At 44.6% G+C, this 7,137-nt stretch overlaps 1 protein-coding gene across 1 annotated transcript in view; it reads left to right on the top strand.

The window, feature by feature from the left end:
- Positions 1–3,539: 3,539 nt before the first annotated feature.
- LOC136161837 (zinc finger protein 154-like) overlaps positions 3,540–7,137 on the top strand; it is a 29,314-nt gene continuing 25,716 nt past the window's right edge. Inside the window, exon 1 of the mRNA XM_065926953.1 lies at positions 3,540–3,792. The gene's annotated coding sequence lies outside the window, so the exon portion shown is untranslated. The remainder of the gene's footprint in view (positions 3,793–7,137) is intronic.

Here is a 7,137-nt window from a genome sequence, read left to right as displayed (position 1 = left end):
TGCCATTTATTATAAGTAACATGGTGCAGTGGTAAAGAATCCACCTGCCAATGCAGGCGACACGGGTTCGATCCCTGGGTCAGGAAGATCCCCTGGATGCGGAAAGGGCAACCCACTCCAGTATTCTTGCCTGGGAAATCCCACGGACAGAGGAGCCTGGAGGGCTACAATCCATGGGGTTGCAAAGAGTCAGACACGACTGAGTGACTGAGCACACACAATTAACTTATAAACAATACCTGGTCATTGAAAAATAGTCTTACCTGTGGCAAAATGTATAATTCTTCAGCTCTGTGATGTCTGCTTCACTTAAAAGTGATTGAAAAAATTGTTTTGGTCTTTTTGTATTTAATCATGTAAAATGCTTTTTAATGTGTGCAGGTATGAAGCACATAACTTAATTATTTAAATATCATTTCAATCCAGAATATTTAGGTAATATGGTTGTCATTAGTGATAAATCTTGCTGAAATAAGTTACATTTATTGCCACTAATAAAACGTCATAGCAGCAATACCTCCCAGAATGAGTTTTTCTTTTCAACATTCTTTTATATTCCTATTGTAAATTAATACTGGATGGATTTCTTTTCCAAGATTTTAATTTGACGGCTCCCTATTATTTACAGACTCAAAGTTTTTAGTACTTGTTCAATGACTTTGAGATCTGTCCTGATTTCAGATCCTCAGGATTATCTCTTGTTCACTTATCACATTTTTCAAAAGCACAAATACTGTGTGAATTTTTTTATGCTTATGACAGTGCGGTGGTCTGGTGAGAAACCTCATCCTCTCCTGTTTGCACAATTCTACACGGTATTTATAGTGAGAAACTTGTGCTCACTTAACTATATGCAAATTAACAAATCAATCTCAAAACTCATTATTGCAGAGACTGAATATGATCTTTGGTATGATTCATTTTTAAAAATTGTTTTATTGATTCTATATCTTAATAGATGTAAAAGACATCAGAAAAAAATTAAGAAATTTCCTTCAGTTCTTGGATCTGACCATTCTCAATACACTTTGACCTCAGCCTCAATACTTCATCATAGGGATGAGCGCAGCTCATAGTGCTTCTGTCTATTCTCTATTCTTTGCACTCTGCCTACTCTCGGTGCCCCCTTTATCTTTTCCTCAATGCTGATATTGCATAATGACTTAAAGCATAAAGAAGAATCACATTTTGAAGACAATGTCTTAAGGATAATTATTCTGGTCACATGCTCAGCTTAATTGTATCTCTTCTCAGACATCACTGCTAAAACTTCTCTAAGATTTTCACAGTTTTAACCATCTACTGATACTTTTGCTGCGACATTTCAGACACAATCTCTGAATCACTACATAGTCATTAATAGCTTTCTGTAATTTGAATTTTATAACTTTTTCTCAGGTAGTAGCAGTTTGTCATGCAGAGCAGTCTCTGTAATCCGGGGGAAATGATAACAACTTCCAGTGATGAGATCATAGTTTCAGTTACTCCGTGCAGTTTGGGGTTCAGAACACCTTTTTCATACATGCTCCATCTGTGAACACCACACCTGTTAATCTGTATGAAATCTGCATGTCTTTCATTGTTCTGTTTTTTAGAAATAACTATCAGGCTATCCAAAAAGAAACTTAATGATAAAAATATTATATGCTTGCTAAATTAGACACAAAAACTTACTATGCTGTTAGAAGTATTTTCCGAAGTGACTGCAGAGATCCACCTTTGTACTCCTGCTGACCCATCTGGAGTGTTTTTTCTCTTCTTCCTGACCAAACATACAGAGACTGATCAAACTGATTCTAATACTTCATAGTGCATAGATTTAATTGCAACATGGGTAATGATTATTTTTCATTATTAGTTTATTTTTATTGAAGTATAGTTGTTTTACACCTGGAACTAATCCAGGTATATAACATAGTGATTCAATATTTTTATAGATTATACTCCATTTAAATTTATTAAAAACAAGGCTTCCCTGGTGGTCTAGTGATTAAGAATCCTGCCTGCCAATGCAGGGGACACGAGTTCGATCCCTGCTCTGGGAAGACCCCACATGCCACAGGGCAGCCAAGCCCTGTGCCATAGAACCTGTGCTCCACAACAAAAGAAGCCAGAGCAATGAGAAGCTCGAGCTCCACAACAAAGGGCAGCCCCTTCTCGCCTCAACTAGAGAAAGCCCACGCACAGCAGCAAAGACCCAACATGACCAAAAGTAAATAAATCTTTAAAAAGTTATTAAAATCAAAAGCTCTATTTTCCTGTGCTGTACAACATATCCTTGTTCTTATCCTTTTATACATAGTGGAACTGAGCAGGACCCTGTGGGACCTTCCTGGGAGAGACATCCCCAACCCTCATAGCCCCTGACTCCCCCCGCCCCACTGGGTGTGCTTGTGGGATCTCAGTTCCCTGAGCAGGGGTCGAACCCAGGCCCTGAGCCATGAGAGCATGGAGTCCCAACCCTTTGACTGCCAGGGAATCCCTGTCCTGACGCTTGTTTATGGAAAATTTTATCCTCCTCGGCTTACCCAGAATTCCACAAAGCAAAATGAGAGAAGTGCAAAGATGCAGAAACAAAGGAAGGCAGTCGAGTGTGACAGAATAATACTTTAGCCATAAAACAAAGTGAAGGACCTTTATAGTTCCTCCTCAGGGGCCATGGATAATATCCTGAGCTATATCCTTGAGCTATTTTGCAGTTACTAAAACCCCCACTAGGTGGAAGAAGGTAACTGCATGCTGACAACCAGCAGGTAACCTCCCAGACCAACTGGAGTTAGGAAACTGATAATTAAGATTCTGAAAATATCATCAACCAGAGAATTGTGCTCAGGCTGATCACACTTCCTGCCACCCTCTTCCTCATACTGTCATGAAAGTCACTGGGGACTTCAGGTCTTTTGAGCATGAGCTGCCTGTTCTTGCTAGTTCCTACAGTAAACCCTGTACTTACCTTTCACCACAAGGGAGTATCAGTGGCTTGGCTTTTCTGTGCATCAGGTGGCTGGCCCAAGTTTGGTTTGGTAACAGTGGTTTGTGTCTCTTAGGCCCGTAGCCCTATAGCAAAATATTGCCTCTCTCCCATGAAATGTTTATTAGCTTCTGCTACCAGCGGACACATTTTGTATCTGAAGGACTAGGAATGATATGTGTATTTGGCTGTGTATCCTCTGAGAACTTCAGAAATGATACATGTGTCCTCAGGCAGCATGATGAAGTTCACAGAAACTGAACTAACACATCTCCAATCTTGGGTGAATGTCTTCAGGCAACACAACACCCCCGAGAAGTCCTGGGATCTGCCCCTTTAAGAACGAACAAGAGGCTTCTAAATCCTTGGACGGGTGGACTCCATTTCCCAGCGCCCCTCGGGTCTAAACTTGTCAGGGTGCAAAGGGGTTGCGTGCGTTTCCCCAAGCGTGAGAACTACATTACCCAGAATGCTCTGCTGAGCAGCCTTGCTGAGCCAATGAAGGCTCAGAACCGAGGCGTTTCCGTGCGTGTCTCCTAGCGAGGGGCGGGACTTCTGGCGTCCTCCTCCGGGCGGTCATTTTGGCTGTTCGGGTGTGTTCATCCGGACAGAAGTTCTGGACCCGTGAGCCGGGGCCGACGGGACAGGACCGAGAAAGCGTCAAGAGGAGTGCCGCTGCACAGAAGCGAGTCTGAGGTTCGGCCGCAGCACCGCCCGAGATGATTCGCACCAGGGCCGGTTTAACACCCGCCGGCCCGCTCCCGGACCCACTCCGCCCAAAGGCCTGGATGGCTGCGGCCGCTCGGAGGGACCCGCCTCAGGTAAGCGCTTGTCCTCGGGCCCTTCCCGCCCTCACCCCACCAGACGCTAACGCCCGGAGTGCCCTCGTCCCCGCAGCCCAGTCCCCGTTGTCCGGGACGGTGAGGCGTTAGTGCACGTGCTCTTGTTTCTGACAGTGTTTGTGAATAAACTTAACATTTCAGTTTTCCGGTTTGGTCTTACTATCTGGGGTGTGATTAGATGAGCGAGAGGGATACAGGCCGAGGAACCGGCATGTACAAAGGCCTGGAGCTGCGACTGAGCTCTGGGGATTCGGGGGCGAGGAACAAAGTTTGGGGCGGAGTTACTCCTGGATTAGCGGGCTGAGGGCTCTGCGTATAGTCTCAGGATTCTAAGAGCTGTGGGAAATTTTAAACCAAACTACGTTAGGTTTTCAAAAGTCTTCCAAAAGCTGTTTAACAGCCTTTGAAGGAGCAGACCGAAGGAGGAGGATGAAGACGTTGGGGCATCAGGAGGTTGAATCTTTGTTCAAGCACGCAGAGCTAGTAAGGTGAGACACTGAGGCACAGAAGTTAGGCATTCAGCCCAAGGGCCAGGCGTGCGCTCATAGCGGCCCGTACCCCGTGAAACCTGACATTAATTATATTCATTCGTCTGTAGTCTGTCTCTTAAAAGATGACTGCAGAAACGTTTATGGAACCTGTGTAGTATGTGTAGTCTGTCCCAGACTGTTACTGTTCCCTTCCCCAACCCATATATTCTCTGTGTTGTGGTGCCTCGGGATTCTTTTTAATGCATTTATTTAGTTATTTATTTATGGCTGTGCTGGGTCTTCCTTGCTGCGCAGGCATTTCTCTAGCTGCCGTGAGTGGGGGCTACTCTTTGCTGAGGTGTATGGGCTTTTTCATTGTGGTGATTTCTCTTGTGGAGCATGAGTTCAGCAGCTGTGGCGCATTGTCTTAGTTACTCTCACAGCTTGTGAGTCTTCCCAGACCGGGGATCGAACCTGTGTCCACTGCTTTGGCAGGCAGATTCTTATACACTGCACCACCAGGTAATTTCCTGTCCTGGGATTCTTTAAGGACCTAAGCCCAGGTCCTGAGTCTACCAAGGGTTATATAGAGGTGTTTCCATTTCTGGCACCTAATGTAAATGGATGTGGAAATGTTATCCCAGTACCAGGATGTGAAGGTGCTTAGAGGTAGAGCTGAGGTGGGCTCATTAAGATCTCCTTTCCAGTAGGTGGGGAGTAGGAAGAAGAGGACAGAATTCAGGACTGGAACTGGTGCCTAAGCAATTGGGTGTCTGTTCTGGAGGTGATAGGAAGTTTGGATCAGAAGAGGGGAATAACCTTGCCTAGCTCCATTCATTTATTCATTCATTCACTTATTTTTGGGGGGATGCCTCTCATTGCAGTGGCTTCTTGTGGCAGAGCGTGGGCTCTGGGGCACGTGGGCGTCAGTACTTGGGGTACACGGGTTCGATAGTTGTGCCTCTGGGCCTAGCTGCTCCGCAGCATGTGGAATCCTCCTGAATCAGGGATTGAACCTGTGACTCCCGCATTGGCAGGCAGGTTCTTTAACACAACCACCAGGGAAGCCCTTACCTAGCCCTTAAAATCTCCACATGCCTGCACAGTGGAGAACAGATTGTGCGACTGCGGGAAGAGAAAGGAAAGCTAGTGTGGAGGCTCCTACAGTAGTCCACTTGAGGGCTTATGGAACGGAGTGGTAGCTTAGAAGTGGCTGGATTCTGGATATGTTTTTATTATGAGTTAACTGAATTTTCCAATGGGGAAGGAAAGTATCTTTTTCTGCATGGGTGGTTATAACAAAATACCGTAAACTAGATGACTTATAAACACCAAGAGTTTATTTCTAGAGGCTGGAAGTCCAAGATCAGGGTGCCTGCATGATCAGGTTCTGTGTCTGGTGAGGGCCTGCTTCCTGCTTCCTAGAAGCCATGTTCTGTGTCCTTAGGTGGTGATGAACAGAGAGGAGTAAGCCTTCCTGACTTTTATAAGGGTGTCAATGGCTTCTTTGTGGGCCCTACCTTCATGGCCTCATCTGATTTCCTCCCAAAGGTTCTTGCTCCTAATACCATAAAATTGGGAGGTTCTGTGTCAACTGTGAATTCTGGGGGGGCATAAACATTCACTCTCTAACAGTGAGAGAGTGAAACAGAGGATCAGAGATGAACCTAGGTTTTTTTTTTCTTTTTTTCACATGTTTATATGATTGACTTATATTAGTTTCAATTGTACAATATAATGATTAGATATTTTTATACAGTACAAAATGATGACGGGAAAATTCCGTTACTGTGTGTTACCGTACAGAGTTGCTACAATATTACTGACTATATTCCCTATGCTGTACTCAGGGGTCCCCAACCTATGGGCTGTGGACTGCTACCTCTTGTCAGATCTTCAGCATCATTAGATTAGAAATAAAGTGCACAATAAATGTAATGTGCATGAATCAGCCTGAAACCACACTGCTTACATCCTTTATAACTGGAAGTTTGTTTTGCAGTTACCATGAGGCTTCGTTTGTTTGTTTGCGTGTGATCTTTGCTGTGTGATGCGGGCTCATTGGATGTGGTGCAAAGAGTCTAGTTGTGGCGCTCGGGCTCCTGCGGAGCATGCAGGCTTCAAAAGTTGCTGCTCGCAGGCTTAGTTGCTCTGCAGCATGTGGGATCCTAGTTTCCCACCAAGGGGTCGAACCCGAGTGCCTTGCACTGCCAGGCAGGTTCTTTTTTTTTTTTTTTTTTAGTTGGAGGCTAATTACTTTACAATATTGTAGTGGTTTTTGTCATACACTGACATGAATCAGCCATGGATTTACATGTATTCCCCATCCTGATCCCCCCTCCTACCTCCCTCTCCATCCGATTCCTCTGGGTCTTCCCAGTGCACCAGGCCCGAGCACTTGTCTCATGCATCCAGCCTGGGCTGGTGATCTGTTTCACTCTAGATAATATACATGTTTTGATGCTGTTCTCTCAAAACATCCCACCCTCGCCTTCTCCCACAGAGTCCAAAAGTCTGTTCTGTACTTCTGTGTCTCTTTTTCTGTTTTGCATATAGGGTTATCTTTACCATCTTTCTAAATTCCATATATATGCGTTAGTATACTGTATTGGTCTTTATCTTTCTGGCTTACTTCACTCTGTATAATGGGCTCCAGTTTCATCCATCTCATTAGAACTGATTCAAATGATTTCTTTTTAATGGCTGAGTAATATTCCATGGTGTATATGTACCAGAGCTTCCTTATCCATTCGTCTGCTGATGGGCATCTAGGTTGCTTCCATGTCCTTGCCAGGCAGATTCTTAATCTTGGGCTGCCAGGGAAGTCGCTACCATGAGGTTTTTATGCATATAT

The sequence above is a fragment of the Muntiacus reevesi genome, chromosome 2 (assembly GCF_963930625.1).
Source record: "Muntiacus reevesi chromosome 2, mMunRee1.1, whole genome shotgun sequence".
Taxonomy (NCBI): domain Eukaryota; kingdom Metazoa; phylum Chordata; class Mammalia; order Artiodactyla; family Cervidae; genus Muntiacus; species Muntiacus reevesi.
Note: the sequence above shows the minus strand (reverse complement) of the source record. Positions and strands in the feature narration are given on the sequence as shown.